A 25172-nucleotide genomic window follows, 5' to 3' on the forward strand; every position below is an offset into this window, starting at 1 on the left:
GTACATCTATATAAAAGCAGAGAAAGGGCAGGAACCATTGACTTACCTCCCGGAAGACAGCCCCTGTAAGTTTGGGCAGTAATCTGCAGCAGTCTGAACTTGAACTTGCTCTACTCAGGGACGGGAGGCAAAGGGATGAGAATGCTGTTCATTCCCATATCCCACCCACTGTCAGGCAGCTACGGCTCCCATCTCCTAGGCAGCCCTGGAGCTCTGTGGATCATAGAGCAATCAGAAGAGAAGCAATGAGGACCAGACCATTGGGATGAGTCAATGACAGAGCAGGAAGAGTCACTGGGCAGAAATATAGGCCTCCTATAGAAAGAATGCCAAACCACACCCTCACTGGGTCAGCATTTAGGATGCCCTACCCTGTGAGGATTAAAGTGTCTAAACCAGGAAAAGTCCCTCACGAGACTCTACACCAATCTCCTTTTTAAACATTTCTCTCTGGCTCAAAACCCTTGCAATATTTTTCTCAAGCATCAGATCTAAACTCTTTGGGTGGCGTTTCCAAGCCAACTGCATGGCTTCTAGCACTTCCTCGCCCTTCCCACTACTCTAGACTGGAGCTCTGCCAGCCACTCTTCTCACTGCTCTGTCCATCACAACCCTGTCTGTCTCCTGCCTTCAGAGGGCCAAGAGGCACAAACAAACCTTCAGACATAAGTAAGGCAAGTCACAGGAATGATGTTCCTGTTAGCCATATGACAAAATGAGGGAGCACTGCCCCTCCAAAAGACATTTGACTATTCATACAATATTTTACTGTGAACATTACAATAAACTTTTAAATAATTTTTAGTTGTCTTTTCTGTCTTGCAAGTGAGGAAACTTCCCAAGATCAAACAGCTGGTACAACGCTAGCAACAGTGTTTAGACCTATATGAAGCCTAAGCAAAAGTTCTACATACTACTAGGTTCTGTGGTAGAAAAGTACAAACACCACAGAACCATTATTTATATTTCGTGATATAAAACCTAAATAGTGTGGTGAGGAGCCCAAATCACAGTTTATTTAAGTAACCATAATCCACGTGCCTCCAATTCTGACTCTCTTTCAAACCCCATCTTCCTGTCAAAGTTTCCCCTAGTTACAAGGGCTACTGAAGGGACTCTCACCATCCCTACAGGGTTTACAGACTGACAACACAATCAAGTCTACATTATACACTGCTTTGCAAAATTATAGTTTGTTTCTCTATGTTTTAGATTCACCTTCCTTAACAAATATAATTCCTCTAAGTTCAATTTTTTTTCGGGGGGGGGGTTGTTTGTTTTTGAGACAGGGTTTCTCTGTAGCTTTGGAGTAACTGTTTTTTAAGATAGGTTCTTGTCTTGCTATGTAGTTAGACCAGGCTGGCCTCAAACTCAGAGATGAACCTACCTCTGCCTCCTAAATGCTGGGATTAAAAGATGTGCACCATCATACTAAGCTCTAAATTGAATCCTTTGTTCTGCTTTGCTTTCTAGATGGTGCCTCACCATGCAGCCTGCAGTCTAGTCTGTATTATTGCTGTATAATCCAGGTTGGCCACAAACTCACAATCCTCCCTCCTGCTTTAGCCTCCCAAGTGCTAGGATTACAGGCATAGGTGCAGCCACCTTGCCTCAAGGCACCAAAACAACCTAAAAAATATCTCTGGCAAGACATAGGAAGATCCAAGGTGTCAGGTAAGTGTGCTGGAATATATGCATTCTTACTCCTTACCAGACAAACCAGTCCGCAGCTGCAATAAGCAGAAGGAATCTGCAAGGCTGAGTCACTGGCATTTCCTGCACTGACTTCAAAGAAACTGGCCCTTAATAGGGCAGGAAGAAAAGGCAACATAACACAGCTGCCAACAGAAGCCTGAACCCAGGAGCATGCTTACACTAATGCCCCCCTTCCTTCTAAAACCATTAGATCGTTCTCCTTCTGCCAAGTGGTCCCTTATTATAGTGACTGACCACTTAATAGCCAATCCATAATCTTGGTTCTTTCCTCCCAATCAACAGCACCCAAGCCCTTTCCAAGTAGCAACTACCCCAGTTTATCAGACAGAAAGGTAAAGAAATATTCCCTGAAAACCTCCATTAATCAGGTCAAGAACTATAGCACTTTGTACAAGAGAGCTTGCTTCTCAAACCCACCATGCTTAGCATTTTACTAAAGAATCAGAATGAAGGGGCTGTAAAGAGATGGTTCAGAGGTTAAGACATTAGCTCTTCCAGAGGTCCTGAGTTCAATTCCCAGCAACTACATGATGTCTAATGAGATCTGGTGCCCTCTTCTGGCCTGCAGAAATATATATGCAGGCAGAACACTGTATACATAATAAATAAATAAATCTTTTTAAAAAAAAGTCAAGATGAGGGGCTGGAGAGATGGCTCAGCAGTTTAGAGCACTGGCTGCTCTTCCCAAAGGACCCAGCAGTTTTCAGTACCCTCATGGCAGCTCACAAATATCTGTAACTTCAATTCTGCAGAAATTTTCATGTCCTTTTCTGGCCAAGGATACTACACACAGGCGATACATAATGACAACTCAGAATGAAGACACATGCTGGTCTAACAACAGTGAAAGAGGTGAATGGTGTCACACGCCTTTGATCTCAGTACTCTTAGGCAGAGGCAGAAGGACCTCTGTGAGTTGAGGTCAACCTAGCTATGTTGCAAGTTCCAGGCCAGTCAAGGCTACAGAGTAAAGACAAACAAACAACAACAAACTAACAATTAAAAAGAATAGCTGAGAGATGGTTCAGCAGTTAAGAGCACTAGTGGTTCTTCCAGAGGATCCTGGTTTAATTCCCAGAACCCACACTGCAGCTAACAACTGCCTGAACTACGGTTCCAGGGGATCCAATGTCCACTTGGGCCTCCATATGCACTGTGTAAACGTGGTACACAAACATGTGTGCAAAGAAGTAAAAAATTAAAAAACATGCAATGTTAAACACAAAGACTAGCTGGGTGATGGTGGGGAACGCCTTCAATCTCAGCACTCGGGAGATAGAAGTAGGAGGATCTCTGTGAGTTCGAGGCCAGCCTGGTCTACAAGAGCTAGTTCCAAGGCAGGCTCCAAAGCTACAGAGAAACTCTGTCTCGAAAAAAAGAAAAGAAAAGAAAAGAAAAGAAAAGAAAAGAAAAGAAAAGAAAAGAAAAGAAAAGAAAAGAAAAACGTCTACGTCCAGAGGGTCCAGCAACCTTTTCTGGCCCCCATGGTGCACATACACACACTCAGACAGATACACACACATTTAAAAAATTCTTTAAAAATGGAAACAAACTCAGAATGGTGAGATTAGACACCAGCTCTATTATTTACACAGTGTATGTCTTTGAACAGATGATCTAATTTATCCGTGCCTCAGTTTCATTCCTGATAAAAGGAAATAGTAATAATAATAGAATTTACCTCATATATCTTTGGGAAGTAGTTCATAAAAAGTACTTAGAATAGTGCCCCTTTCACATGATATGCTGGGGAAAAATGTTAGCTATTGCTACTACAGTTGATATAATGAGTCAAACAACCTGAAAACCCACCATTAAATTATGATTGAAATGTTCAGAAATACAGTAAACACCTCCTGGACTGTGTCATCCATTACCATCTCTCAGTTCCATGACTCCCTATTGGGCTCTGCTTTCTGTTTTTCTTTTTTATTTTTCAGTTTTCAAGACAGGGTTTCTAAGTGTGCCTCTGTCCTAAAACTTGCTCTGTAGAGCAGGCTGGCCCTGAACTCACAGAGTTCCACACTGCCTCCCAAGTGCTGGGATTAAAGGTGTGCAACACCACCCAGCTTGGGCTCAGCTTTCCAGCGCTGGGGTTGGAACACTGGCCTACTTGCACCAGCTAGCTCCTACTCTATCAAGCAGGGGCTAAAGGAAAAATGGGAAGCAAGAAGAGTATAAAAGGAACATCTTCCTTAGTGTGGCTTAGTGTTTCTTTTTTTAAAAAAATATTTATTTATTATGTATACAGTGTTCTGCCTGTATGTATGTCTCCACAGCAGAAGAGGGCATCAGATCTTATATCCCTCCAGACTTCTTGAGTCTGATAACTTTCCTCTGTTCTCAATTCTGTATGAGGAAGTCACTTCATACAATTAATAAACCAAAACGACTATCCCTAAGATTCTTTTGGCTTGTTAAGTCCTTCATTCAACAAAGACTCAAAACTATTTCCTTTATTGAGTTCACTCTTAAAATAACTGGCATGTAGTTTCTGTTTTGTTGATTGAAACCAAACTGACACATAGATTCACTGAGCTCAAAAGAAAGGAACCAGGTGTTAGAGCACACACCTGCAGTCTCAGCACTAGGAAGACAGAAGCAGGCACATCTCTGTGAGTTCAAGGCTAGCCCTGTCTATCCTGTCTACATAGCGAGCTCCAAGATAGCCAGAGCTAGAGAAACCTTGTCTCAAAGAGTACGGGGGTGGGGGGTGACGGGGGGGTGGCCCCATGGGGCAGGCAGGAGAGAGGGACTTCAGTTCAGTGCAGAGCACTTGTCAAGCATGTAAGAGATCCTAGGTTCTACTGCAAAAGCAAGAAAGCAAGCCAAGAAAGAAAGAAAAGGAAACCCCAGATCTACAAAAGAAATTAAAAGTTGCTTTAATGAGTTCACAATTTAGCAATCTAGTAGTGTCAGAAATTTATGATGGAGGGCTGGAGAGAGGGAACCCAGACTTGATTCCCAGCACCTACACTATGGCTCACAATTATCTCTAACAAGTTCCAGGGATCTGACACACCTTCTGTTGCTGAGTATTTGTTTAACTATGCAAAGATGTGTTGCATTTGTTTACATTGCAAAATATTTATTTTACTATGTAAAGATGTGTTACATTTGTTAAAGATGTATTTCGTGGAATATTAATTTATGTTACATTTGTTTATGTTGTGGAATACTTGTTTAATGATGCAAAAATATGTTGCACTTTTTTATTTTGCATTTATTTATTTGTTTAATTATTTATTATTATTAATTTATTAATTAATTTATTTATTATTATTTGTTTAACTCTGCAAAGCTGTGTTACTTGGTCTGCCTAAAACATCTAATAAAGAGCTGAACGGTCAAAAGCTAGGCAGGAGAGGGAAACAGGCATAACTGTTAGGCAGAGAAAATAGGAGGAGAAACATAGGCTCAAGAGAAGAGGATGCCAGGGGCCAGCCACACAGTCAGCCATGGAGTAAAATGGAAAAAAAGATATATAGAACAAAGAAAGGTAAAACCCAGAGGCAAAACACAGTTAATGAAAATTTAAGTTAGAGAAGCTGACTAGAAACAAGCCAAACTAAGAACAGGTATTCCCAAGTAAGACTAAGTCTCCATGTGTTTATTTCGGAGATGGATAGTGTGCCCCCAAAGAGCAAGAAACTAAAATAAAACTACAGATGAGTTGCTGTTTTACCATGCCTGCCTAAGGCACCTGATTGGTCTAATAATAAGCTAAATGGCCAATTGTGAGGGAGAAGGTATAGGCAGGATTCGGGTAGGAGGAGTTCAGGCTCAGGAAAAAAAAAAAAAAGAAGAAAGAAAAAGAGACTCCAGAGGGACACCAGACAGACACAGAGGAAGCAGGAAAGTAGGACATACAGAATAAAAGCCTGTAGACAAAACATAGATGAAGAGAAACAGGTTAAAATAAGTTCAAAGAGCTAGTGGAACAAGCCTAAGCCAAGGCCAAACATTTATAATTAATAAGTCTCGGGGGCTGGAGAGATGGCTCAGTGGTTAAGAGCATTGCCTGCTCTTCCAAATGTCCTGAGTTCAATTCCAGGCAACCACATGGTGGCTCACAACCATTTGTAATGAAGTCTAGTGCCCTCTTCTGGCCTGCAGACATACAAACAGACAGAGAGAATATTGTATACTTAATTAATTCCTTAATTAATAAGTCTCCATGTCTTTATTTGGGAGCTGGTTGGTGGCTACACTTTGCCCCTGTCTCCTACCTCTCCAAAACTCTAGACACCACTACCCGTGGTTGGCCTCCCTGTGGATGTATGTGCTATTGCTCCAGCCTCTCTGCTCATCTGTGAATCTAACAAACTCTGGGGTTCCCTCTCACAATCCATCTTGTCCCTCACAATCTCAATCTATTCCCACCACTATCTCCCTCCACTACTAAATCTCTTCCACTACCTCGGATTCTATCCCTCCAAACTTCTTTAATCAAAAAATTCATCACTCATAGCCAGGCAGTGGTGGCGCACACCTTTAATCCCAGCACTCAGGAGGCAGAGGCATGCCGATCTCTATGAGTTCGAGGCCAGCCTGTTCTATGGAGTGAATTCCAAAACAGCCAGAACTACACAGGGAAACCCTATCTCAGGGGGGAAAAAAAATCACTCACCTATCCTCCCCTCAATTCCTCCATTATTATTCCTTTACACCAACAACATTCCTTAGCTCCTCTACACTCCTGTCCAAAACTCTCACAAACCTCCTATTCCATCACTCTCATACACAAGAGGATCCTCCAGCTGCTTCTGCCTACACTTTGCAGACGGATGCACACCTTCCTGTCAGATGGCCACTTTGACTGACCCTCTATTATCAGTGCTCACCCCACCTAGTCCTGTTCTCTCACCATCACCTGCTCCCCACAAATCTCAGCTCTTTTCTCACACTCCTAGTTCTGTCCAAATGACTGCCAACTAACTCCCCTAAAATCATTAACCATCCAGATGTCCTCAGACCTCAAACATTCTAGACAAACCCTACCCTCACAGTTACAAGACATAACTACACCCAAGCCATCTCCTCTCCAACACACATTCTCATGGCTACTCACTTGGGCCAAGGTCACCCAACAAACTTTCTCAACTTCACTGAAGCTTCCATTAATGCCTCCCATTGCTTTCTTTGCAACTCCATTAGTCCTCCATTAGTCTCACCCCCTCTTGCTGCCAACTCCCTACTGCCACTACTGACTATCCCCCTGACAATCTAAGTCTCCCTTTGAAAACCAACGCCAAGTTCTCTCAACCTTTCCACAGCAACCCAAAAAACCTGCTACAAATCGTCCCTCTCACAGTTTGCCAAGAGTCTTGCAATCATCTATGTTCCTAAAATATCTCAATTTCAAAACCCATCTGAACACCCCAGGAAAGACTATTCTAACATAACAAAAAGCTTCTCAAATTATATCCTCCCCACCATAACCAGACCCTACTTTCAGGTAAGTTATTCCCCAATTAACCTTCTATAGCCAATCTAAATTTTCCTGGCTCCTCTCAAGAACTCTCAAACTGACTCCAGACAAGTATTCCTGTCAACCAACAGCCTAAGTTTTCCCACACACTGCCCATTCCTAAGGGAGAGATCTCTTCCCTTTTCCATGGTTCTTTCTCCCTTTCCCTGGTCTTAGGAATCCTCTTCGCTATTACCAGGACCATGAACCTAAAAGTCTTAAATGTATAATGTGAAAGGCACTGCAAGCGTTACAAACGGCCTTTATTATGAGGACACAAAGGGAAGCACGGACTCACAGAACATCGGACCAGGTGGAAGTCACCCAGGAGACGTGAACAACAGCACAAGCCTGTTTCTGCTCCAACCTCCTGAGACAGCGAGCACACTACATCTCTCTGCTTGTCAGTCCACAAATAGCGCCTCAGACCACGCCCTAAGGGCTGATACCCCAAAAGCTATTGGATGAAGGAATTCCCACAACAAATGTACATCCAAGATAAAAGAAAAAAATGTTTTCTCTAGGCCAGGCAATGGTGGCACACAATTTAGTCCCAGCACTCGGGAGGCAAAGACTGGTGGATCTCTGAGTTCTAAGCCAGCCTGGTCTACAACGTAAGTTCCAGGACCACAAGAAGTGCTACACAGAAAGAAACCCTGTCTCAAAAAACAAAAACCAAATTTCTAAACTCCTTAACTTTACCTTTGTCCACAGTCTATTTGTCTCAAAAGATTTCAAATCAACTAGAGGCAACTCCAGCACTAGCCTCAGCTGTTTGCTTGGAATCTACATCCAGGTCAGCCTCACAGACTACATTTCTCTATGGAACAATTGAAACAGCCTGCTCTTCCCGGCCTTGACCAAAAACTCAGCTTCCTTGGGTTGCCTATTAACAACACCCCAATGTCAGCAGGAAGCAGCCACAGAGACTAATGCCCACTTACCCAACAACCCAAAATAAAACAAAAGGTGAGAGTGAAGGGACCCTAGCAGCTCGAGCACGGTAAACTCGTCTCTGGCAGGCCTTGCCCTTCTCCATTCCCACTGCCTAGCTTAAAAAAAAAAAAAAAAAAAAAAAAGGTTAAACTGGGAAGTGGGGGCACATGCCTTTAAAGCCAGTACCAGCACTGTGGGAGCCAGAGACCAGAAGACCTCTGTGAGTTCAAGGTCAGCCTGGGCTACAGGGTTTTCAGAGAAAACCTGGGAAGGAGGAGAAGTCTGAGGAGACACAACGAGATGCAGAGCAAGCAACGTGAAAAGTACACAGATGAGGTAAACGAGCCTTGGGCAGCACAGAGATAAATAGAGATGTATTAAGTTTTAACAGCTAGCTAAAGACAAGCCTAAGCTGTGCAAGTCTTTCTGTGGTTATTTAGGAGCAGCTTTGGGACACAGAGAAACTCTGCCTACAGTTGTCCCCTAACTTCCATACATCACAGCACACACACATAGTAAACACAATCACAATACATTTTAGAAGACTGGGTTATAATTCAGTGATAGAGTACCTGCCTCACATGCCTGGGTTCAGCTCCTAGTAACATGAAAATAAATAAGCAAACAAACAAGCTCCAGGAAGAACTAACCCAAATCAGGCCACATATAAAATGGCTATAAACTATATACTTTGTAATCCTGGTACTTGGGAAGCTGAAGCAGTAAGATTTCCAGCTCAAAGAAAACTTGGACCAAAGAGTAAAACTGCTTCTTTCACTTAAAAAAAAAAAAAGTGGGGGGGGTAGGCAATGGGTCAGGAATTGGGAACAGACACTGCTCTTCCATTAGACAGTGCTCCGTTCCCAGCACCCACATTTGGTAGCTCCAGCAGATACAACCTTCTTTTGGCCTCTGCAGGCACCACACACACATGCCATACATTTCCACAGACACACATCTACACATAAATAGTAAAAACAAATCTTTCTTTAAGGTATCAATAGATGATACCTTAAATATGACAACCAAAAAATTATAGAAGACTTGAGTAAGCTATCATGAGTCAGTTATGAAGCATCAGGATAATATCCTTAAAAAGATCCAATAACTAAATGATAAAGACAATATGTTAACTTTTGGGGGTGGGTATAGAATTTATTTAATAGGGGAGAGAGAAGGAAAGAGAGAGAAACAGAAGACAGAAGGGGTAAGGGGAAAAGCCAAGGCGGAAGGGAGACTTAAAAATTATTATAGACAGGGCTGGAGAGATGGCTTAGCAGTTAAGAGCAGTGGTTGATCTTCCAAAGGACCTGGGTTCAATTCCCAGTACCCACATGGCAGTTCACAACTGTCTGTAACTCCAGTTCCAGGGGATACAGACACACATGCAAGCTAAACATCTCTGTACATTAAATAAATAAATTTTTAAAAGATTATTCCAGATAGAGGCTAGTGAGATGGCTCAGCTCTTAAGAAGAGTACTGTCTGCCCTTCCAAAGGACACAAGGTCAATTCCTAGCACCTACATGGCGGTTCACAAATTAGTCCCTACATGGTCACTGCACTCTTCTGGTGCGCAGATTTAAATGCAAGCATTAATAAACATCGAATAAATGACTTTTAAAAAATTAAAGACACAGTCAGGTATGATGGCCCACACCTTTAGTTTCAACACTCTGGAGGTAGAAGCAGGTGGAACTCCGAGTTTAAGGCCAGTTGGTCTATAGGGCAAGTTCCAGGACAGCCAGGGCTACACAGAAAACTAAAATAACTAAAAATAAAAATAAATTACAGGTATAAAATGAATTGAAAACATGAGACAAAAACAATATACAATTGGCAGATTTTAAAAAACAAACAAGACAAAACAAAACAAAATGCTTCTAAAAAAATTAAAAAGCACTGGCAGGACCCAAGTTCACTTCCCAGCATCCACATGGCAGTTCACAACTGTCTGTTATTCCAGTTCCAAGGAATGTGACACCCTCACACAGACATGAATGCAGACAAAACACCAATGCACATAAAATAAATAAATAAGTGGATTACTTAAAAATAAGAATTAGAGCCAGGTGTGGTTTAGTCTGTGAGTACTGTCTCAAAACAAAAAAAAAAAAAGAAAGGAAGGAAGGATGAATTTAAAATAAGAACTCAAAAAGCAAATCAGACTCAACTAGAGAATAAATTAATATAATACTAGAAAATAGATGTAAGGAAACTACCCAAAGGTAAAACAAAAAGATACAGATAGATATTGTGAAAGAATAAATAAGCTAAAGAGGGCAGGAAGACCGTCCAAAATAAATATACGCTTTGGAGAGGAACCAGGCACGGCAGCACTCAACAAGCAGGAGGATCAGGAGGTCCAAGCCAAACTCACCTACGTGAGCCTGAGGAAAGCTTACACATGAGACCCTAAACTATACAATGCATTAAGTAACAGAAAATAAACAAAGAGCTAGGCAGTGGTGCCACACACTTTTAATTTTAATTCCAGCACTTGGGAGGTAGAAGAAGGTGGATCTCTGAGTTTGAGGTCAACCTGGTCTACAGAGCAAGTCCTAGGACAGCCAGAGCTACATAGAGAAACTCTGTCTCAAAATAAATAAATAAATAAATAAATAATAAACAAATAATATTTGTGAATCAAGAGAGGCACTAAAGTGTTGTGAAGTAATCTTTTTGTACACTATGAAGATATGTCACTCTTTGACTGGTTTAATAAAAAGCTGAACAACAGCCAATCACTCTAGGCAGGATTTCCAGGCACAAAAGACACTGGAAGAAGAAAGGTGGAGATGCCAGAGACCCAGAGCAAGCAGGATGGGCACTAGGGAGATGAGGTAATAAGGCCATGAGTCAGAAAGTACATTAACAGAAACAAGTTAATTTAAGTAATAAGAACTAGTTAGAAACAAGCCTAAGCTATTGGTCAAGCTTTCATAATTAATAATAGTCTCCGTGTCATAATTTGGGAGCTGGCTGGCGGGACAGAGAAAGACTCACTACAACATGAAGGCACATTTTTCCACATAAGACCTGAAAAAGCTTTTTAAAAGATTCCAAACACAAAAACAGAGACAAACAAAGCTTTCTAGTCCCACAGTTCCTCATGCAGGTCACAGTAGAGAGAGGCCTCTCCCGGCCACTGCCTGCAGGCTTGAGCCGCCAGTGCACCAGGAGCTAAGCTGCCTGGCAGTTGAAGGTTTTGCTCATGCAGACAGGAAAGGTTACAGATACACAGTAAAGTAGATTCAGATGGAAGAAACTTCTACAGGTTACAGTGTGTTTAAAAAAATGTGTGTAGGTTTAAAAAAAATGGGATAGTCGATCATAGAAAAAATAGTTTGGCCGGGCTGAGCTGGCGCACGCCTTTAATCCCAGCACTTGGGAGGCAGAGGCAGGTGGATCTCTGTGAGTTTGAGGCCAGCCTTGGCTACAAGAGTTAGTTCCAGGACAGGCTCCAAAGCTATAGAGAAACACAGTCTCAAAAAGAAAAAGAAAAAATAGTTTATAAATGCTGTGGGATAATGCACTATAAAGATTTGTCACTCACATTGGCTTAATAAAACACTGATTGGCCAGTAGTCAGGAGAGATGTATAGGTGGGGTGACCTCTGATTGGCCAGTAGTCAGGAAAGATGTATAGGTGGGGAGAATTCTGGGAAGAGAACTGGCAGAGATGCAGTCACCAGCCAGATACAGAGGAAGCAAGATGAAAATGCCTTACTGAGAAAAGGTGAACACAGACAAGAATTATGGATTAAGTGGTAAGAGCTAGTTAATAATAAGCCTGAGCTAATAGGCCAAATAGTTTATAATTAATATAAGCCTTTTTGTGTTTATTTGGGACTGAATGGCTGTGAAACCAGGTGAGACAAAAACTTTCATCTACATACAAATAATAAGGTAAAGCCTTTAAAGAGAAAATAAAATAATACAAAAAGGAAAAGCCACATAAAGATGGTAAATACTCAGGAACTCTGGATCCTGTATGGTGCTGTATTGATTTTAAATGTTTGATTGCTGATGAGCAAACAACAGCTGCTGAGAGAGATTGGATCTGGAAACTCCTAAACTAAACCAACCTATATATTTTTAAATGTCATAGCTTCAAAATGGAAGTCAAAAAATATGTTGCATTGGGAAAGAGATTATATTTTTATTTTCACAGAAATGAAAGGCTTGAATGAATGGATTCATTCAAGATTGCTAAGAGATCAGATTTGATCAGGGGAGACCTCCTGAAAATTCTGACATAAAGAAATAAACCTAGAAAAACTACAAGACAGGTGACATATATATTTTACCTGCTCAAATATGAAACAAAAAAACATCTTAGGCTGGCTTGTGTACAGCATACAGTCCATATTTGTGTTAATGCAGATATGTATATTTATCTTTGAAAGTTTATGTGTTTTCAAAGCAAGGGGACCACATACCAATGAAAATTGGTGGCCAAGAGAATTCTGGGAAGAAGGAAGTCCTGGTGGGAGTCCTTTACCCAGCTGCAGTGGAAGCAAGATTTGACTGCCTGGCTGAAAAAGGTACCAAGCCATGTTATAAGAGTTAATAAGAAGCCTGAGCTAATGGGACAATCAGTTTATAACAAAAAAAAAGAAAAGAAAAAAAAAAGAAACAAAGAAAGAAAATTGGTGGCCAAAGTGATCCAGCCACTCAGAGTGCCTCTGTTGCAGTGTCCTCAGACCTCTGCATCCAGAACAGCTTAAAGGATGCTGGCTGAGATGGTCCAACTTCACAAACTATTCTATCAGGCTTCAACCTAATTTGAGTTTCCCCAAAGATTCCAATGCCCCCAGACAACAAGAAGCAGTCTACAGAATACAACACCCATATTCCCAAGTGATGGGATGGATAGTTTTTGGTCATTCGGTGAGTTATGGATGTTTGACACTGTTTAGGGGGATTGGCTACAAATTGTTAGTGATCATAGTCAAAAAAAAAAAAACTGAATAAAGATTAGATTCAGGGATTTCTTTCTGAAGATAAAAAGTGGGGATATGAGGGCTGGAGAGATGGCTCAGTGGTAAAGAGCACTGGCTGCTCTTTCAAAGGTCCTAAGTTCAATTCCCAGCAACCACATGGTGGCTCACAACCATCTGTAATGAGATCTGGTGCCCTCTTCTGGCCTGCAGGCAGAATACTGAGAATACTGTATACATAATAAATAAATAAACAAAAATCTTTTTTAAAAAAGTGGGATAAACATGATGGGATAAAAGGATAGATTGTTGATTCTACTTTTAAACAACCACTAGTCTCATATATGTTACATTGGTATAGATTTTTGTATACAGATACAAATTTAAGGCTATTTTTGTTCTACTGTATATATGTCTCTATTTTTGCTTAAGGCATTATACCTATGCAACTCATTTTAAAAGGTAATGTAAGTTGGGCGGTGGTGGCATACCCAGCACTCAGGAGGCAGAGGCAGGTGGATCTCTGCAAGTTCAAGGCCAGCCTGGTGTACAAGAGCTAGTTCCAGGACAGGATCCAAAGCTACAGAGAAACCCTGCCTCAAAAAAAAAAAAAAAAAAAAAGTAATGTAAAATTTTAGTCCTTAAAAGCTATTAGGATAATAATTAGGATAATAATGAAATATAGGTTAATAGTCATCTTTAACAATCATATAGTCAAGATATTTTCAAGGCCACACAGAGAAATATTTTAGATAAGTGATCTTCAAACATTCCAAAGACTTACAGATATGGAATTTAAAATGTTTTAATAACATAAAGTTTTTCATGATGGTGATACACATCCACTACTGGTAACACCGATTTACTTCCAAAAAAAAAAAAAAATGCTGATGGGCATTGAGGAACATAAAGAGTTTGCTTTCTGGGCTGAGGAGATGGCTCAGTGGTTAAGAGCACTGGTTGCTCTTCCAGAGGTCCTGAGTTCAATTCCCAGCAACCACATGGTGGCTCACAACCATCTACAATAAGATCTGGTGCCCTCCTGGTGTGCAGGCATACATGGAGGCAGAATGTTGTATACATAATAATTAAATAAATCTTAAAAAAAAAAAGAGTTTGCTTTCTTTGTTGAGGGACTGCCCTTGCCTCCACTGCTGACAGTATGCTGTCCAAACTGGACCAGCAGAACACAAAAGAAGAGACTGCCAAACTTTGCCAAGACAGGGTACGTCAGTCCTTCAAAGATCGCCTGCTTTACAGAAAAGTCTGTTGGATAGTCTGGGCCTGCAGGGTGAAAATGGATGCCCCAACATTACACCCTGGTCTACAGAGCACATTCCAGGGCAGCCAGGGCTAAACAGAGAAACCCTGTCTCGAAAAACAAAACAATAAAAAGATCTTAAATTTGTTTTCTCGAAGGTGCTTGCAGAAACAACATATCTGATTGCCCTCACATTAAACCAAGAAGTAGATAAGGCAGGTAAAATCATTGTTTCCATACAAAGGGCATCCCAACACTATCCCTTCACATTATTTATGTTCAATCCTCAAAAATCCCAAGTATAGCAAAACTCGCACCCTTGCCAAGGTAAACATAAATCTGAGAGTTCTCACCTCTAAAACATGAACAAGGTTGTTAGAAAAATAAAAATCAGATCCTATACCGCGCAACACAACGGCAGAAACATTGCGGAAGGTAAGGGGTGCCACTGCTGCTATCATTAATAACAAGCGAGCAGCTGGCGTCACGGGACCTTCGGTACAACACTTTGAGTATTCCACAATCCCCGTTACCGTGTCCTCAGTCATAATCCCACTGACAAGACCCCAAACAGATCCACCACCTTGAACATTCCCGGTTCCCACAAACCTGGTTTCCCTTTCACCTTCGGTTATGAAGGCCTTCCTCCTGCACTGGAGTGGTCAGCAACCCCTCAAGGCCTGGCCATCCCCTGACGTCAGCCAAGGACCCGCGCCGGTTACCTGGCCGCGCGCTGCTCCGCCACTCGCACACCGGACGCCACTTCGCCTCGCGATATATCCCGCACGGTGAAGACACAATTAGTTTAAACTATGGTCCCGCCCCCTCTCGCCGCCCTCTCATTGGCCCGGGTCGGCTGCTGTTAGCCGGGCACCCTGGAGAACCCGGGAAAAGAAAGAGCGAGGGCCACAGTAAAGGAAGAAGCAGTAATACTACTTCCGGATCCCGGTCTCGCCTTGACAAGAACTACAAATCCTAGCAATCCCCGCGGCTTCGGCGTCCTGCCCCGACTGAACTACAAGTCCCAGAAGGCACTACGAACACGTTCACTGCGCTATCTGGGGCGTGGTGACGAAGATAGTTACCATGGAGTTGCGCTGAATAACCCTCAGGCAGTGGGACGCTGAGACCGGAGGGTAAGAAACTGCGGGTGAGTTGGGCGGGAAAACAGGAAAACCTTTCTAGGACTCTAGAGATCTCTTAAAGGGAAAGAATTCCACAAAAGGAGTAAGAACATTTCCAATCGGGGACCTGAGATTCTCCCCAAACACTCATCTCTGTTCACGGTGAACACAATCCTTGAGATAAACTGGGGATATCATACCCATACATATTTTGGCTCCTCTATACAAGCATGGCGCTTCCCTAGTATTAGTGCTAGGACCTCAAGTCCCAGACACAGGGAAATCAGAAACTCCCTCGGGCATGGTGTTGGTTTTCCTCTAGAAAACCTCTAGGAAACAAACCAGGATTTGTTTAACATGACACATCTGAGTAATTCATGGCCCTTAATTCTGGAAATGTAGAAAATGTCACAGAAATAAGCAGGTTTCTCCCATCCACGTGCATATGAGTGTTGTCTGTAAATTAGCCCTTTCCTCTTACATTCCTGCCTGGTGAGCCTCTCAAAGCTACAGTTTACATCTTCATTTCTTCTACATTCCTCATGTCAGATTTAGTAACTTCTCACGTTCTTTTACACTTTCTTTTTTCATTAAAACAACTCTATGTGTCAGGGATATTTATCGCCATTCCAAAAATTGAAAAACTGAAACCCAGAGATAAGTGACTTGCCCAAGACCACACAACACACCAATTTCAAAGCTAGAAGTAGATTTCCACTTCTGTAAGGCCAAACTATCTATGTGTAGCTTGGCCTGGCTGCATCTACAACAGCTTGTACTTGTCCCAAGGATTATGTTAAACTGCCTGAGGGAAAAAGAACCTGTATGACCATCTTGAGTTATTTACACTTCAACATGAATGAGTTTCAGATCCATCCTTGAAATTATTAATGAAGAAAGGAAACTAGAGACTGAAGGCAATGGGAATCAAATGCGTTTAAATTAAGCAGGAAACAGCTGCCAGGACACCTGAGGTCCGAAGCTGTCACGATTCACTGGCCCTGGGCTTGCTCTTCTGTTTCCCCACCTCAACACACCCACACCTTTATTGCCACCTGCACGTCCCCAGCCAAGCCTTCATCTTTAAATGCCACATCTGGAGAACCACTTGTGGCCCTACCATCTTTCAGGATAGATATGACACATGTCAAATTCATTGTTTCTCGATGCACTGCAGCCTCTCTTCCAAACCTGGGATTCATCCAGTAATCCCACAATAGTCACATCCGCCAAGTGTTATCCTTACTAACACTTCCATTTATAATATGGTCCACTTAATACCTAAATGCCTTTTTTCTATTGTTTGAGAATTTTATACATGGATACAATATGTTTTGATAAAATCTAGTTTCCCTCATTCCCTCCCCTCCAAATCATCCCTTATGCCTCTAAATGGTTTTTGTTGTTGTTTTGGTTTTTTTGAGACAAACTCATGTAATTCCCTCTGCAACTCCCTCCCTAAATACTGGGATTAAAGGTGTACATCACCACATCTAACTAAATGTCTTTTTTTTAATGGGGGGGCGTGTTTTGTTTTGTTTTTTGAGAAAGTGTTTCTCTTGTGTAGCCTTGGCTATACTGGACCTTACTTTGTAGATCAGGCTGGCCTCAAACTCATAGAGATAACAAATGCCTGCCTGTGTCTCCTGAGTGCTGGGATTAAAGACAGCACCACCACCACCCAGCTAAAAGATTTATTATTATTTTATGTGTGCCACATAAGTAGTAACTTTATTATTATTTATGTGGCACACGTAAAATAATAAAATGTGTGTATACCACATGTGTACAAGAGCCCTCTGAGTTGGGCAGTGGTAGCACACACCTTTGATCTCAGCACCTGGGAGGCAGAGGCAAGTGGATCTCAAGTGAGTTTGAGGCCAACCTGGTCTACAAAGCGAGTTCCAGGACAGCCAGGACTGTTACACAGATAAACCGTGTCCTGAGAAGTCAGAGAAGAGCATCTGGTCCCCTGGCTCTGGTGATACCAGTGTGATGCTGGGAACCAAAGTCAGGCTCTCTCCAGGAGCAGCACATGGTCTTTGCGGAGCTCTCTCTCCAGCCCCACTATTGGTTTTTCTTTTAAAGACTTGGTCTTCCTTTGCCATCCAGGTTGTCCTCAAATTTGTGATCATCCCGCCTCTGCCTCCTAAGTGTAAATAATGTTTATTCAGCCCTACCTACCATCCTACCCTTCCTGCATTCCCTTCTAGATACTTTGCATACTTCAACAAAAATAATTTTTTTTGCTTAATTCTTTTATTGGAAAAAATGTATCTTAAAAGTCCATCAAGTTTTGAATATAAATTATGACGGTCAACCAATTCCAATCACCCTGGTAAGTGGTGGCAGCATACACATTAGAGAAGGTAGCTTGAGGCAGGAGAGCATCAAAGAAAGAGAAGACTGTGCCCCAATTACTTAACAAAACTGGAGCTCGGGGTTCACCCCCAGTGTCCTACCTCTGGCCACTGGGACTTGGATTTCAGGGCCATCCTTGGAGCACGCTGCCCCATGGGCACAGGTCCACCATGCCTGCAAGTGGTCATGTAGCCTCTAACTAGAAGGCGAGCTCCCTCCAGGGAGGCAGGCCTGACTGGAACGGCAAGGAAGCAAACTGGGAATGGACATAATTTTTAAACGAAAATCTGATATTGTTCACTCTTCTTAGCTTCCTGCTGTTAGAATAAAGGAGCATCTCAGGGTGGCTTCTGCCCCCCTCTCTAGCCTGTACACTAGCTAACCATACATTCTCCTTTTTTCCATTCTAGTTTATATCACTTTAAGGTCTTCCAAATTTCTGAGCACACACTAGAACATGTCATCGTGGCCTTTGCCCACAACTGTAATGCATGTCTTTTTTTTTTCTTGTAGGAAGTAGGTTGTGAAAGTCAACCCAGCACCTAATACATACTAAGTACTTTTTGTCTCTCAGCTATATCCCAAGCCCCTGGAATGCTCGTCTTTTCCTCCAAAAAAAAGAGACATGTTTTTTGCCTGTACTTATCCTTCAGAGGTCTCCCAATCACTTGAGAAATAACCAGGTTAGGTCCCTCAGTTACAATGCCTCCTGTCCTTCTCTGTCATTTATCTAGTCGTAGCAGTCAGGTAGTGAGTATACAAGGACATCCAGCCATGAGAAGAACATGTTGCCTGCCCTGCTGGAGTCTGTGGTCAGACAGACAGTAAGCAGATAATGAGAGCGAGCGAGCGAGCGCTCTGGGGGCTGCCATGGCAGTCAGTATAGAGGAGGGCGAGAGCCGAGCAGGGAGGCTCCACATCCAGATTTGGAGATAAGGAAATTTTCCTCAGAAAAGTTCAAGCTGGAGTTGATTCCTGAAGCAAAAGTAACAAAGAGAATGTTGAAAGAAATTACATTCCAAGCAGATCACTCTGGAAAGGGAAGCTTTCAATCAGAGAGGCTCATGGGCGTACAGGGGCCTTACTGTGAGCTATTGGATTTGGCCAGATTGCAGAATATGGTGAGGATGAGATGGGAGTCGGCAGGCAGGAGTCAGATTATCCTTGGGCTTTCCTTTGGCACTTGGAAATGTATAATCTTCCAGAACACATTGGCTGCATAGCCAATTTTTATGGCATCCTTTGTTTTTTTCCCCCTCCACATGCAGCCCAGACACAGAAACCCTCTTTAAACTAGGCTGTCAGTCTCCCATCAGCTCTCCTCACCTGATACTGCTCCAAGCCTCCCACAATTTATGTCACAACATGCTAGAGAAAGGGCAGGAACTGGCTAGCAAAAAATGGATTAAAATTCTTAGTAATTCTCCAAACTGGAATTTTTTTGTGAACCTGGAATTGGTTAAATAAAGTTAAAAATACCATGTATAGTCATGCAGTGGTGGTGCACACCTTTAATCCCAGAACTCAGGAGACAGAGGCAGTCAGATCTCTGTGAGTTCAAGGCCAACCTGGTTAACAAGAGCTAGTTCCAGGACAGGCTCCAAAGCTACAGAGAAACCCTGTCTCGAAAACAACAAAAACAAAAACAAAAAAAAAAAAAGAGGAAAAGAGAAAAAAAGAAAACAAAAACAGAGTGGCTGACTCCAGAGAGCAGCAGGTACCATCTGGGCTAGAAGGCAGGCCTTCTTTGTGACACATTTCAGTCATTTATTCCTTAATTACTCCATTTATCCATCAAACCAGTACCTAGTCTTTGTCAAGTTCAGTGTAGAGTATTTATCAAAACAGAAGTCTAACTTCCTGTCCCTGTCCTCAAGTTTACAGGGAGAAAATGGAAATTAAATAAGTAATAAAGAAATTAGTATGGAGGACTAAAGGTCTAACTCAGTTCCAGTAGCACACAGTACAGTACTGACAGTACAGCTTCTTCCCGCTATTGAGCATCTGTGTTAGGCTGTACCATAGCTCTGCAGGTAGGGTTTGTCTTCATTTCACAAGTAAGAAAACATGATGATAAAGTTTTGTCCAAAGTGCAGCTGGGGAATGGGTCAGTTAGCTATTGCTATGTATCAAACCATCCAAAATCACAGTGGCTTAAAACAAGCATTTATTCTTTCTTTGATGACTCTGAGTTACCTGGATTGTTCTTACCTTGCCTGAGTTCATACATCTGCGTGCAGTCTATGGGTTAGGTGACCCTTCCAATCCTGATATTTGGGAGTTAGCTGACTGCAGGCTTGTCTGTCTGGCCCCAGCTGAGGTCAGCGGCTCCTGTCTCACATCCTCTAGTGCTCCAGCCAGTTCTCATGGCATTGGCAGACAGCAGGACAGCAAGTCTTCTATAAAGTTTCTATTTGCTAGGCTGGAAATGTATGTGCTCAATGCTAGAGCACTTCTTGCCTAGCATATAAAAGACTCTTGAGTTTGTGCCCAGTGCCCAAAACAAAACATTAAATCTTCTGGGGTTTTTGTTGTTGTTGTTGTTGTTTTCTTTTCTTTTTCTTTTTTTTCTCTGTAGCTTTGGAGCTGTCCTGAAACTAACTCTGTAGACCAGGCTGGCCTCGAACTCACAGAGATCCACTGCCTCTGCCTCCTGAGTGCTGGGATTAAAGGCGTGCGCCACCACCACCTGGCTGTTTTCATTTTATCAGTATCTCACTGGCTGAGTCAAAAGCTGAGCTCAGCATCAGAGGGGTGGAATTAAGTTATAGTGCAAATGAGATAGATATAGGACAGACCACGAGTAGGAATCGATTCTTGCCAGCTTTAATACCTAAATTGATAAAAATAAACTTAAATGATCTGTTTTTTCTGGAAACAAAAGATTTCTACAAAGCCAGGTATGGTGGCATATGCCTGTATTTAGCACTTAGGAAGCAGAGGCAGAGGGGATCAGGAATTCAAGTCATCCTTAGCTACATAGTGGGTTCCAGGCCAGCTAGGGCTATATGAGAACCTGCGTGTGTGTGTGTGTGTGTGTGTGTGTGCATACAAAATTATATAATATTAAATATTTATACATGTATATTTATATATTCTTTTCAAGACAGGGTTTCTCTATGTAACATCTCTGGGTGTCCTAGAGTTCACTTTGTAGATCAGGCTGACCTCAAACTCAGGGATTAAAGGCATGTGCTATCACTGCCTGTCAGACATAATTTTTTAAAAACTGTATATAAGAAGGCTGAAGAGATGGCTCAGCAGTTAAAGCACTGAGTACCATCTGCTCTTCTACAGGCCCAGGCTCAATTTTCAGCACCCATGTGATAGCTCACATCCGTCTTAAACTCCAGTTGCCGAGCATCTGGCAATCTCCTGACCTCCCAGGCACCAGACACCAGGTGCATTTATAGTGCACTTACATACAGACAAAACACTCATACACATAAAATAAATCCAAAACTATATTTTAAAATTTAAAAGATACTTTAGGGCCTGAGGAGATGGTTTGGTTGGTGAAGTGCTTGCCCTGCAAGCCTAAGGACTCGAGCTCATGTAGACTCTCAGCACTGGGGAGTCAGAGGCAAGCAGATTCCTGGGCGCTCCGGCTACTCAGCTCAGCCTGCCTGGCAAGCTCTAGGCCATTAAGAGACCCCATCTCAAAAAAATGGGTAGCAACTAAGAAAGGACATCCAAGATTGTCCTGGGCCTCCACTCACATATGCATGTCTGTATAGGCATGCGCACCCATGCTTATAAACACACAAGAAAGAACACTTATAGCCACAGCACCAGCACTGACAAGCAGAGTCATCATCTTAGAGCACCACTTCCAGTCTTACCTTCTGGAAAATTCACTGGAAGCTGGTGTTACACAAGATCATCGCTGCAAAAAAAAAAAAAAAAAAGAAAGAAAAGAAAAAGAAAAAAAAAGATCATCTCTGCTCTAAAGTTCTAGCCACCAAAGAACAGTAAAAAAAATTTTTCTTTGATATTTTAAAATACATGTTCATGTCGGGTGGTAGTGGCGGCACATACCTTTAATCCTAGCACAGGAGGCAGAGGCAGGAGGATCTCTGTGAGCTTGAGGCCAGCCTGGTCTACAGAGTGAGTTCCAGGACGGCTGAAGTACACGTAGAGAAATCTTGTGTTGAAAACCAAGGGGGCTGGAGAGATGTCTCAGGGGTTAAGAGCACTGACTGCTCTTCCAAAGGTCCTGAGTTCAATTTCCAGCAACCACATGGTGGCTCACAACTAACTGTTAATGGGATCTGGTGCCCTCTTCTGGCCTGCAAGTGTACATGCAGGCAGAACACTGTACACGTAATAAATAATAAAGAAAACATTTTTAAAAAAGAAAAAAGAGAGATTGGAAAGATATCTCAGCAGTTGAAAGCACTGGCTGCTCTTCCAAAGGATCTAGGTTCAATTCCCAGTACCTACACCATGGCTGACAGCAATCTATAACTCTAGTCCCAGGGGATCTGACCTCTGGCCTCCATAAAGCACCAGACACATAACTGGAGCACAAACATACATGCAGGCAAAACAGCCATACATGTAATTTTTAATTAAATATATAATGTAAAATGTAGGTACTACCGTAGGTTGGGCTTCTGCCTACGCTAAATCCCTGTAGTTCTAGAAAAGATGACTGAGGGCTGCAGGCATGGCTCAGTAAGAGCTTGTCAAGTATGTGCAATAAATGTACTTTCTATCCCTAACACCATAGGGAAAAGGAGAGAATAATGAGTTGTTGACTGTCTATAGATTTTCCTAAGCCAAAAGAAAACTGCCTAAACTGATCTTGGCTAAGAAAACACCTACCAGTCAGGGCAGTGAGGACCTCTACCATGTCGTCCATGTGTTCTTTCAAGCTTGACTTTGCTGCTGCCCAGGGGAGTCTTTATCTCTGTCATTGTTAGCTCCTGGTCTTCTTCTTCTCCTTCTCCCCTCCCCCCTCCTCTTCTTCCTCCTTCTCCTCCTCCTCTTCTTCCTCCTTCTCCTCCTCCTCTTCTTCCTCCTCCTCTTCTTCTTCCTCCTCCTCTTCCTCTTCTTCCTCTTCTTCCTCTTCCTCCTCCTTTTTTTTGAGATACAGTTTTGTGTAAGCCAATGATAGCTTCAAACTTGGTCTGCAGCTGAGACTGACTGAACCCTGATCTTTATGCTTCTATCTCCCAAGTACTAGGATTACAGGTGTCAGCCATCACAGACACTTTGATTTCTGAGAAAGGATCTCACTATGTAGCCCAGGCGGGTCTTGAACTTTAGATCCTCCCAAGTGGGAAGGAGACCACTAGTGCCCAACTCAGATCTTCCTTCTTGGTCACTGACTTTTGTCAGTTTTTTCTCCCCCCAGTCCTCCTTGGCTTTCTCTTCCCAGGATGGTGTCTCCAATAATGAAAATAGTAACTCCCAAATCAAGCTCAACATCATCTTCTTTAGTTATTTTGCTTTTTGAGGTAGGGTCAGGGTCTTTCTATCTAGTCCTAGAGATTGATATGTAGACTAGGCTGGCCTCAAACTCATACATATCCTCCTGCCTCTACCTTCTGGGATTAAGAGTGGTGGTATTAAAAAAAAAAGTGCTGGGATTCAAAGAACATGCCACTATGCTGGCCTAGAACCTTTCCTACTGCACAGTTGGTAACCCACTCCAGGTCTTCCACACCATTAGCATGCTTTCATGGCTATTTGGAGGCCACTAGTCTCAGCCTTCAACTCCAGTTCTGTGTCTCCATCAAGTTACCACATCCTTCCTGTAGACTTAGTATCTACGATTCCGGTCTTCCTAATGAACAACCTGTGTCCATGGGGACAGTCAAACATTTAACAGAATTCAGATGCTGTGTGACTCAGGCTGACATATCCCAAAAGATCAGTTAAGACTCCTACTTTTGCTGTTGAAGAGTCTCATGAGCCCAGTCTGTCCTCAAATTTACTACGTTGCTGGGGATGACATCGACTCCTGAAGACCTTGCCTCCACTTCCTAAATGTTGAGTTACAGGTGTGTGCCACTTTGCCCAAGAGACTGCTAATTTTTAAAGCAAGATACTCCTTTTTTCTTTTTTCTCTTTTTCCTTTTTGTTTTTTCAAGACAGGGGTTTTCTTTGTAACAGCCCTGGCTGTCCTGGAACTGTCTTTGTATACCAGGCTGGCCTCAAACATAGCTCCCCTGCCTCTGCCTCCGGAGTGCTAAGACTAGAGGTGTGACCACCACACTTGGTTCAGGATCTGATTCCTTCAAAACTGATAAAGCCTGTCCTTGCATATATTAAATTACACAAAAGGAATTTACTTGCATTGCATTCATTAAGCCTAAACTGCAATCAGGTCCTTCATGGGTTTTCTTGCTGTTGAGATAGGATTTCATAATGCAGGCAGACCCTGACTTTATGATCCTCCTGCCTCAGCCTCCAGTGTTCGTCAGCCACCTAGCTTTCCCAGCTGTCTGCATTCTCAACAATGTCCTTTATTTTGTTGTTGTTGCTGTAGTTTTATTTGCTGTTTGTTTTTGAGACTGTGTTGCTCAAGCTGGCCTCAAAACCACAACCTTTCTGCCTTAGAGTCCCAGGTGCTACGACTACAGATAGGCCTCCTGGGTTTGGCTTCTAACAAAACTGATTTGAATAGTACTCGTTAATTCCATTGTCTCTGCACACAGAGTAATTTTTCCTTTGGTTCCTGTGATGAGTACTACATATCCCAAGGCTTTCTTTGTCTGCCAGGAATGTTAATAACTAAATCCTGGGGTCACTGATACATTTTGTCTTTTAACCTAGTTTTTGGTTGTTTATTTTTTGTTTTTAGAAACAGGATTTCTCTGTGTAGTCCTAGCAGGCCTAAAACTTGCTCTGTAGACCAGGATGGCCTCAAGCTTTGGGGATCAGCCTGCTTCTACCTTTCAGATGCTGTAACTAAAAGCATGTGTCACCACACCTGGCTTTTGTCTTCCATTTTTATTTTCTGTATCAGCATTGTCAGTTTGGAGACCACTAGTCATAGTGACAATTAAGCACCTGCCCCAACAGGTACCTAGATCATCTTGAGATGGGCTCTAAAATAGCTCAGTAATTCCTAATATTGATTACATGTTAAATATTTTGGATATGCTAAGTTAAATATTAGGACTAACTTCACCCACTTCATTTTACTGAAATTATAGCTCCTAAAATTATCTATTTATATATGTGAAAAGTATATGGAATTCAGAAAACAATTTTATAGTGTTGATTCTCTATTATATGTTCCAGGGATCAAATTAAGGTTGCCAGGCTTGTGTAGCAACCTTCTGAACCTCCTCATAGTCCCATATAGCTCCTAAAATCTTGAAATTATGTACCTCAAAAATTAGGCTTG

The 25172-nt window shown here is 42.3% G+C and overlaps 2 protein-coding genes across 7 annotated transcripts in view; one reads left to right on the plus strand and one right to left on the minus strand.

Moving 5' to 3' along the window:
- The window catches only part of Numa1 (nuclear mitotic apparatus protein 1), a 73616-nt gene extending 58391 nt beyond the window's left edge, over positions 1-15225 (minus strand). The window contains 1 exon segment of the mRNA XM_048429631.3: positions 15050-15225. The gene's annotated coding sequence lies outside the window, so the exon portion shown is untranslated.
- Positions 15226-15278: 53 nt separating this feature from the next.
- Lrrc51 (leucine rich repeat containing 51) overlaps positions 15279-25172 on the plus strand; it is a 19771-nt gene continuing 9877 nt past the window's right edge. For 2 of the 6 annotated variants that reach the window (XM_048429658.3, XM_048429654.3), the window contains exon 1: positions 15284-15463. The gene's annotated coding sequence lies outside the window, so the exon portion shown is untranslated. Of the gene's footprint in view, positions 15478-25172 lie in introns of all 6 variants that reach the window. The other 4 variants (XM_048429660.3, XM_048429655.3, XM_048429659.3 and 1 more) reach the window with 4 other exon arrangements.

Source organism: Myodes glareolus, chromosome 7 (genome assembly GCF_982192425.1).
Source record: "Myodes glareolus chromosome 7, mMyoGla1.1, whole genome shotgun sequence".
NCBI lineage: Eukaryota > Metazoa > Chordata > Mammalia > Rodentia > Cricetidae > Myodes > Myodes glareolus.